The sequence below is a fragment of the Rousettus aegyptiacus genome, unplaced genomic scaffold (genome assembly GCF_014176215.1).
Source record: "Rousettus aegyptiacus isolate mRouAeg1 unplaced genomic scaffold, mRouAeg1.p scaffold_m13_p_9, whole genome shotgun sequence".
Classification (NCBI taxonomy): Eukaryota; Metazoa; Chordata; class Mammalia; order Chiroptera; family Pteropodidae; genus Rousettus; species Rousettus aegyptiacus.
Window position 1 is genome coordinate 13,846,611 of NW_023416312.1, and position 9,663 is coordinate 13,856,273.

At 33.4% G+C, this 9,663-nt stretch overlaps 1 pseudogene; it reads right to left on the reverse strand.

Annotated features, from left to right (window-relative positions):
• Nucleotides 1–2,952: 2,952 nt before the first annotated feature.
• On the reverse strand, nt 2,953–3,071 carry LOC118608059 (annotated as a pseudogene).
• Between the last annotated feature and the right edge of the window lie 6,592 nt (nt 3,072–9,663).

The following is a 9,663-nucleotide window of genomic DNA, read 5'->3' on the forward strand; positions in this document are numbered from 1 at the left end:
TAAGGTTTTGTTGTTGTTGTTATTGCAGAACAGTTTAGTCCATCTGACTGAAACAAACTATGTCTCAAATTGCTGTAACATGTTCCTATAATTTAAATCTTTAGTACTTAGTTTATAATATTAGGTTATACTTAGAGGGAGACAAAACATTTGAGATTTGAAATATTCTAAGTTTCTGGATATCCATTACAAAACAGTCATGCTTGTCCATAAACAGCGAAGTATTCAGCACAAGAAAAGTACTTAAACATTTTTAGTGTATTTATGTACTAAGGCCATACATGTATGAGCGAATATATAAAAGCATGAAACAAAAATAAAAACAAAATGTACTGAATGTCCCGTGGGTAGTGAAAAGTAGTGAATGGCCCAAGAAAGATATCCATGTTGAGATTAATATCAGTGTAAAAATCTAATAGTGAACAATTTCATATAAAAACACAAGCAACAGTGCCTAGAACTCAGGCTCAAGATCATTCCCTGAAAATTTCAGAAGAAATAGTAAATTTGTGGCATATTCATATTGAGTCCAGCTAAGGGAAGATGGGTTGAAAAGTATGTTTAAAATGTTCAATTAACTAATGGAAACGAAAATAAAAATAAAAATGTGTGTGTGTTCACAACTAGGATTGCCTTTATGTCATATATTGGGGTTAGATTTAGGTATCTATATAAAATTGCCTATAAGAAAGTATATTTATACCAAAATATATAAGGGAAAATAAGTAATAGTAATTGCTAAATATTACACATCACTTTAACTGCATTATTTTCTTTCATAATATGTAGGTTTTCACTTTTATGAGTTAATGTACAACACTAGTAGATTTGAGAAAAGTGGGTCATTGGCCATGTACAAATGGGCAAAAAAGTTTAGCATGTGGAGAAGTAGGCCAACTGCACCATAATTAAGACATCTGCCCACTTAATTACTATTACATTAAAAGGATAACCTTCAATTTTTCTTCTAGCCCTTCTGTCACTGCAAAGTTTCACTATGACACAGTTTGTCACCCCAGAGGATAAAAATTTTAATGTATTTCTTGATAACTGTCATATTTGTCTGTTTTACATGCTCAATAAGTGAGAACCTCATGTAAAAATTAAATCATCACAATATTATTGTCTCTTTGCTGAAATTGTATTTCAAGGTGAGATGCAATCTGTAATTGACTCAATTTAATTCAGCCAGCTGTTGTATTTTAAGAAGAATTTGCTTCCCTCAGCTTGTCTTTACAATTTTTACTTTCTCATGTTTTTGAGTAAAAGAGTTATTCGGTCAGCAGGAAATATTCTTGAACATCAAATATTTAAACTATGGAGCCACAAATTTGAGATAGTATCCATGCTAGGCTTCTGCAAAAAACAGAGAATTTGGAACATGAGGTAAATTTCTGTGCTTTGCTAAGAGATGCATTAACTACAACAAAATGAGAAGAAATTTAAAAGCTTTGATATTTGTGAGGTGTACATATAAAATATTACCCTACATATGTATCTTCTCTTTTTATAATAAAAATTTCTTCTGAAAAATGCTATGAAGATATTACTTTAAAATTGCAAAAAAGAAAATTAGCGAAGAAAAATAACAGCATATATATTATTCTATTCTATTAACCAATGTCACTCCAATAAATTTAATAAAAATAAATAACTTATTCCCCCATTTTCATTTCAAAATGTATATATTCATACTTTATTTTTAATTAAATTAGTTGATTATAGATTTGTTTGCTACATTCTCTCTTAAATAGCCAATTTTCAGTTTGTTTTTTGTATTTGTTCTTTTAAGGTTTACTAAACATTAAGTTATGTTGTGGGTTTTTTTTAGTTCCTTTCATTTACTTTCCTTATATTAATTTTATTACTCTCTTTCTAACTTTTAAAATGAGTGCTTAACTGATTTATTTTCATTCTTGCTTGTAGTATCACTTTCTGTTGAGAGAGAATATCTTCATAAATGTAGCTTAAACAATTAAGACACTTAGTATCTCACATAACAAGAAGTCTGCAAGCACACTGATTCCACAGCTGGTTTTAGCAATTCAATGATATCTTTAAGGGATACCCCGTATTTTGTATCATTCTGTTCCACCATTCTCACCATATCAGCATTATTGTCACTCAGCTTTTACAGGTAGCTAGCACAGTTCCAAGCTCTACACGCAAATTCAACTATATCCAACAAAGCATTTCTTATTTTAAGCCTAAAGTGTGGAAAGCAATTTCTGCCAGTGTGTGATTAAAGGGTAGGGAACTGTTAGGGAACCAACAATATCTGCCACATTTTTTAAGATTTAAAATATTTTAAATTATTAGAACACTGAATATTGCTTTAGCCATATCCTAGTGGTACTGATATATAGTGTTTGCTTATGATTATTTGTTAGACATTTATGACTTTTAATTTTTAATTCCTTATTTAGATAACTACAAGTGTTTAAAAGTTATGAGTGTGTGTTTATTTCCAAGTCACAGCATTTTTTCTTTATTATAAATTTATGGTTTCATTACATTATGAAGATAACATAATGTGCTTATTTTTTAACATTTATACAATTAGTGATTCTTATTGACACACGTGACCAAATATATAGTTAATTTTGTAAAATCGTCATGTGTGCATTTCAAATGAAAATACATTCTTTGATTTTAGGATATAAATTTTGATATATATCTATTAAGGCCATTCAAATTTGTATTTTCTTGAATGACATGAATTGATAGATGTCAGTTAAAGATGCTCAGTGTTATTTCATTCTTTTATTTCTTTCTATTGTTGCTGATTCAAATTTGACTTTCTTTTAATTACTTTCTTCCTTTTATTTTCTACATTCTGCCAGTTTATGTTTCTTTTATTCTCATATCCCTTTTTTCTTTTTAGGCGAGGCAACCCTTAGTTGGCCTCACAGATTGCAAGGACTTTGTCAGTTTACAATCCCTTATTTTTTATGCCTACAGCACCTGATCTTCCTAGGTGGTCTCCCATCCAAGTACTAACCAGGCCTGACCCTGCTTAGCTTCTGAGATCAGACAGGATCAGGCTTGTTCAGGGTATCATGGCTGTAGACTCATTTCCTTTCTTTGAAATCTTATATCTCTTAAGCCTTGTTTTGGAGAAGACATATTTTCTTTAATATTCTAAATTGAATGTAGAATTTTTTTAAAACTGTGTTCGTATTGTAACATTTTTTTCTAAAATTGCTTTTGTCTTTCATTTTTAATGTTTGACTTTTGCTGATTTGCATTACTTGTGTACATGCCCTATACTGGCTATGTTATAATTATAATTCATCTTTGAATAGGTAAATGCCTTTTGGGTCGAAGTTTGAAGCAGATTCCAGTTATACGGAACATAAATGTCTCTAGTTATTATAAGAACCTATTTAAAACAAACTGGAAATTTTCAAAGAATGGACTGACAGACATTATTCTATAACGAACAATACAAAGCAGACCCACCAGTGGAGTTGCTACCTCTTTGGTTATCAAGACTAGCTAATCAGAAAGATGTCACTGAAACTGTTGACTTCAAAAACCACTGAATCTTAACTTCAATCCAATAGACATTAGGTGGCCTAGTTCTTGGCTCTAGAGCCATGGTATTCTTTACAGATCCACACCAGCACAAAACAGATACCCGATATTCTGCCTCTTGACACTCTAGATGCTAGCAACTAACACTGAATGTTGTGGCAGGGGTGGGAGTGGAGACATAGCCTTGCTTGACGGCAGAAAAAAAATAGGAAAAAAAAACACTTCTGCATTTCAAAATTCATATGAATGCATCTAACTTACAGACTCTACATAAGTTTCAGGTCCTAGTTATAAGAGAGCTAGAAAAAAAAAGAGTTTTTACCTTTCCAGACTCTGAAGTACAGAAGAATAAAGTAAAATGCGGTTGAAATGAGTATTGAGTGCCAACTGAACATGTGTTCTACAGCCAAATTTTCATTAAATACTATAAAGGAGAAAGACCCAGGGAATGAGTTGAGGAAGTAAGTATCTTAGATTTGGATCAACAGAATTAAAACTTTTTCTCCCTGACATTCAATGCTGAGAGTATTTTCTACCTACCAGTCAGTAGAAGGCCTGACTCTTAGTGAATCCAGCATATTAGTGATTCTTTAGATGGCAATTTAGCTTCCACTACTCCTTAGCTAACCAAGGTCAGCAATTATGGGTCTTCATCCTCACCTACTAGTCATCTATTCTTGAACATAATTAAAATTTGCTTCCTCCAATGATGGTGTGTCTATCTAATTCTCTGATCATCACTTTCCCCTGAACTTCTTTGTATCACATGAGTTTGGCCACATTTTTCTAGGCTGTCTATGGTAAATGGCCTTATAGTTCAAAGGGTGGGTGGCCTGCTTAGTAGGCCGCCAACTTATAAACAGCTCTGTGAGATAAATGCCTGAGTACTACTGAAAAGGGATATTAATTTCTTTAGAGCTTCTATCTTGATTTGGTCCAAATTTTACTGTAATTCATTGGGAATTTGAGGTATTTTTGTGTTTTGTTGTTGTTGTTGTTGTTGTTTTGCTTTGTTTTGTCTTTGGTTATTTCACCAAGGTCAAATTTTTACTTCTTTATTTTTTCATATTTTTGTTCTCAATTGTTTTCAGGGGAGGAGGTGACCCCATTTATGCATCTACTCCCAATCTCATCAAATAATCAAACAAACTGATTATAGATAAATTGGGATATGAAGAAATTAAAAAATAAATAAAAGGTACCAAAATTTTTTCGATTATCTGATCAAGAAATATTCGAGCCTAGAAAACCAAAACCATAGAACATGACAAAAAAATCTTTAAAAGCCAAATAGATCCCAAAATCATTTCCTTAGGAAACTGATAGAAACACATTTGTTTGTTCTAGACTTTGTCAATTTTCATTTCTAGACAGGAGGAAGCTCAAATTATAAACATGTAAAAATAGTACTTTAAGTTCAGAACAAAACTATTCCTAATATACATGCCAAGTAGGACATCTGAGACAATTAGTTCAGTCTGTTCATTTAGAAGCAAAATGATTGCAACAGCGATTTATTTTATTATCTTTCAGTAAAGCTGGTTCAATCCTGACAGAGCCTAATGGCTAACGCCTCATAAATATCAATCACTTATTCAAAAAGTGGTCCTGTGTAGAGAAAACTTAGATGAAAAACAGCTGCTATGATCTTTGGTCTTTGTAATTTCTTTAAACACATCTGTCTGAATCAGAATGTTCTTCATGGTGATATTAATTTATTTAAATATAGTTGGACAAAAATGGAAAAGAAAGTAATAATAAAAGAGTGCGGGAAAGTACAAAGCAGATAATGTGGGCATAGGAACTTCTAAAAAGGTAATTTTTCAACCATGTGTTTTCCTAATACCTGGAATAGACACAAAGGAATGATCAAAGAGTCCATACTTGATATTAAAAGCATAGCATACCTATGTTTATTTTTGATTATATGAGCAAAGGTATCCCACAAAGAGATTAGAATGAAATACATAAAGGTAAGTTTGATAAGATGGCCACTTAATAGGAATACTCTAAATAGAGATTTTAGCTTAGTTTAAAAGATGCACAGAAACTGATTTCCCTCAACACTGCAAGTAAGTGTTAAAATCTCCCATGCTAGTCAATTAGAGCATTCATTTTCTAACTGTTTTCAGCCTATGGGCAGTGAAGATGGAATTAAAGAGCAATCACCTTATAAAAAGAGCTTAATGTAGTTTACAACTCTTATTTATATCATCTTCTTAAATGCTAAAATGTTTCATTCAATATAGTATAGCATAGACTATTTTTATAAGTCTCGCTTATAAAGCTGCAATCACTGTGCAATTAAAATACCACTGCAATTAAGATGTGTGGAATGGAACATTCAGAAATGTACACATTACTTTCCTTTATAACCACCAAGGGAGACATTTTATATTCTAGTCTCCCAATTTATAAGATTCATTCAGCTAACAAGGAAATGTCTTTATTCACACAATAGCTTTACACACACACACACACACACACACACACACATCTCTACTGTGGAGTGTTATATATTTATAAACATCCAAAGGAAAATTTAAGAAGTTTATATTTTCAAAGTTTGAATTGCTATATGAAGATAAGACCATTTGGTCTTGTTTATAGATTGTTCTTTTTCATTTCAAATTTTTTTCCAAATGAAAAGACAAAGCAAGCATCACTAAGGCAAGTTATCTTAACTGATTCTAAAAACAAGTTGGCAATTTTCCTTTTTCCGTTTCACAGAGAAGGAGACTGATGCTCAAAGAGGAAAAGCCATTTGCAGCTAATAAGTTTTAGGGCTGGAATGCAAACCTCAGTCTGTCTTTTCACAAAATCCTTGCCTAAATATGAACTCCAGTCACCTAGCATTATCTCTACTATAAATATATGTGGTTAAAGTATTTAGAAATGTTTTTTTTTGGTTATTAAGTGGACCCTGTGTGAAAAATTACCCATGCATTTTGAACGTCCTTTACTTAAATGCAGATAGACTCTTATGAATGACCTAGTTTCAAATCCTTTCTTTAAAGGGAAGATTTTAGGGATTCCGGGAGTTGAGATGATTACCTCAAGTTCTTAACAAATGAAAAAGCAGGGTTAAGTTTAAAAACCCAGAACATTTAACAACCAGCTTGCTGTTTGTTGTTTACGACTTGCCAAGAACCTTTGCTTTAACAACTACATAAGTATTGTAGACTCTAAATGTTAATCATAAATATTTCAGAGTAGTAGTTCAACAAATCTGGATTGAGCAATTACATACACACCACATAAGCATCAGAGGCACACATATTACATATTACTAGGCATTCTTATGTAGACCTTCCAAATGATCACATTTTCCTTTATGTATTAATAGTACCTAACTCATAGGGTTGTTGTAAAGATTAAATGAAATAATTATGTAGAATACTTAGAATTATCTAGGGCACATAGTAAATCGTTCAGTATTATTATTGGTAATGCACCAATCTAGCCCTAATACTTTCTCCATTCACTGCATGTATGCACTGCCTATCTTCTCTGGAGGAATGCAGCTCTATTTCCCAAAGCAGTATACAAAACAAAAGAAACTTATAGAAAAGTTAAGAAAATGATATAGTGCATTTGATTTTTAAAAGATCAAATTTAGATTTTTTTAAAATATCTGTTCTTTGGTTCCCTTTAAAAGCTGTGGTAGCCTCCATGATTCCTACCTTTTTGTATTTCATGCCCTGTGTAATACCCTGACCTTGAATGTGGGCAGGACCTGTGACTTGCTTCTAGACATACAATATAGCAAAGGCAAAGGGACTTTGCAGATGTAAGTAAGATTCTAAAGTAGTCCATACTGAAATACTCAAAGGAAGATTATCCACAGAGGGCCTTATTTGGTCAAGTGAATGCCCTTTAAAAAAAGACAGAGTCCTCCCTGAGTGGCTTGATGAAGTAAGTGGCCATGTTGGAGAAGCTCACATGGCAAGGAACTATGGGTAGCCTCTGGGACCTCAGAGTGGTTTCCAGTCCAGTCGACAACCAGAAAAAAAGCTGGGGCCCTCAGTCATGCAAGTGTGAGGAAATTAATTTTGCCAAAAACCTAAATGAGCCCGGCAGCGTATTCTTTCCCAGTCAGGCCTCTGGATTACAACGCTGCCCAGACAACATTATGATTAAAGTTTTCTGAGACCCCGAACAGGATACCCAGGTAAACCAGACCTAAACTCCTGACCCACCAAAACTGTTAAAGTCAGTGCATGTTGTTTTACATTGCTAAATTGATGATAATTTGTTATGCAGCACAGAAAAGTAATATGAGATTATGTTTTATTTTGTTTGTTCCTCTCTGAAGCCTATACTGATGGTGCAGACAAAAAGGAAAGAATAAGGCACTTAAATATGGACAGAAAGGAAATAATAGCTTTTTTTTTGTTTTACATGTTAATGAAGAAAACTATGGAGAAGAACAATCCTTCAGTTTGAGCAGTTAATTTATTTGTAATTAACTTAAAACAGCCAAGCAAGTTATCTTTGACCAAAGATTTCTCCATCGTTAACCAATTTCTTTCCCTGAAATGCCCACTCTTACCTATTCCTATGATTGAACATAATGAATGAACTATTTCACATTCTACTATCCTAATAACACATAATTGTCCAAATGTTTTCATATAAATGGCACAATTTGAGTTTCATAACAATTTTGTGAGGTAGGAACAAAAGAAGTGTGGAATTCTCAAATTCAGAGGCAAAGCTGTGAATCCAGTGGTTATCTGTGGGCCTGAAAAGAGAGTACTAAAATAAATGAAGATTGCTTTTTCAGGTAAAGATACTGTAGTTCAGAGATGATAAATGACTTGCCCAGTGAAAGCTGTACACAGAAGTACAAGGATTAAAACTCAGACCATCTGCAACAGAGGCCAGGAGTTATTTTCTGTAATAGCATTTTACCCTTGGAAAGGAAACACATTTAGCTATTAACAGCCATTAACCTTTTTGCTCAAATTTACATCACTCCTTACCAGAGAACCTTGAAGAACGGGATGCAAGGAGGAGATGAAAGGAAATATCACGGGTATAGAGTGCTGTCTAGCCTTGAATATCAGAGAAAATAGCAGGAGCACAGTAGATACCTCTAGGTAGAGCTACCTTCTGACAAAAGGAAGATAAACCGGTAAATAAAATGCTAAAATTTTAAAAGAAAACTACCTATTAATTTCTTTTTCTAGCAGGGCCTTTAAAAATGCAAATCAATAATTGTCTCTTTTGAAAATGAATTTCCAAAAGCTTTGAAAAATAATTTTGCTTACTAACTTTTTATCTTATTCTGATGAAGCCTCAAGCAATAGCTCAAACATTTTGGTTTGTCTCAAAGAGGACTCTGGATTTCTTTTGAAAGAACACTATCAGATGTTGAAGAAAACACCAACTGAAGCTGAATACCAGTAGCATCTTCTTGCTGTCGTGAATATGAAGCCATCTGTGTTCTGTCACCCTAGGGCTTCTCATTCTTGTTCAGTATAAATATATGCTTCTCAGTTTTTTCCATGCACAAAAGCAGTGGTCACTGAAAAACCAAGATTCCCTAAGCGGTCTAATGGTGTTGATGCTTACCAGCCAGACACTACCAAGAAAGATATCTGGGCTTATTATTTGCTGCAGCAAAGAAGCCTGCACATCATAGTGACATGTCAACAAGAGGCTATTAAGAGGAGCTTATTTGGGGATTTAGGTTTGTATTCTTGTTGACTTTTCAAGGAAGTAGAGATTTCATCTGGATTGGGTGCTGTCAGAAAGCAGAGGCAATTCAGTGACTGGATATCTTAATAATTTTTATCTAAGAGGTATAAGAAATGAAGTAGGATTCTAATTGATAAAGAAGCAGAAGCCATTTTGTAAACTGGGAGAGGAGTAAGTTTGGACAGTTCTGTGGTTTTCACAGTGTTCTTGTTTTGTCTAAGCTCAGGCATGAGTATGGATGGAGTGGCCATGTTTTTGTCTCACTCCATCATGGACACAGACTGACCTTGTCAGATGTTGGTATTCTGTTAATTTTTGTTTCTATTCAGCAAGAGAAGAACATGACCAACTACCAGGTTACAGCTGTCAGCGGTCTTTATTCTTCCTCAGTGGACATCCAGGTTAATGGAGAACTACCTCTTC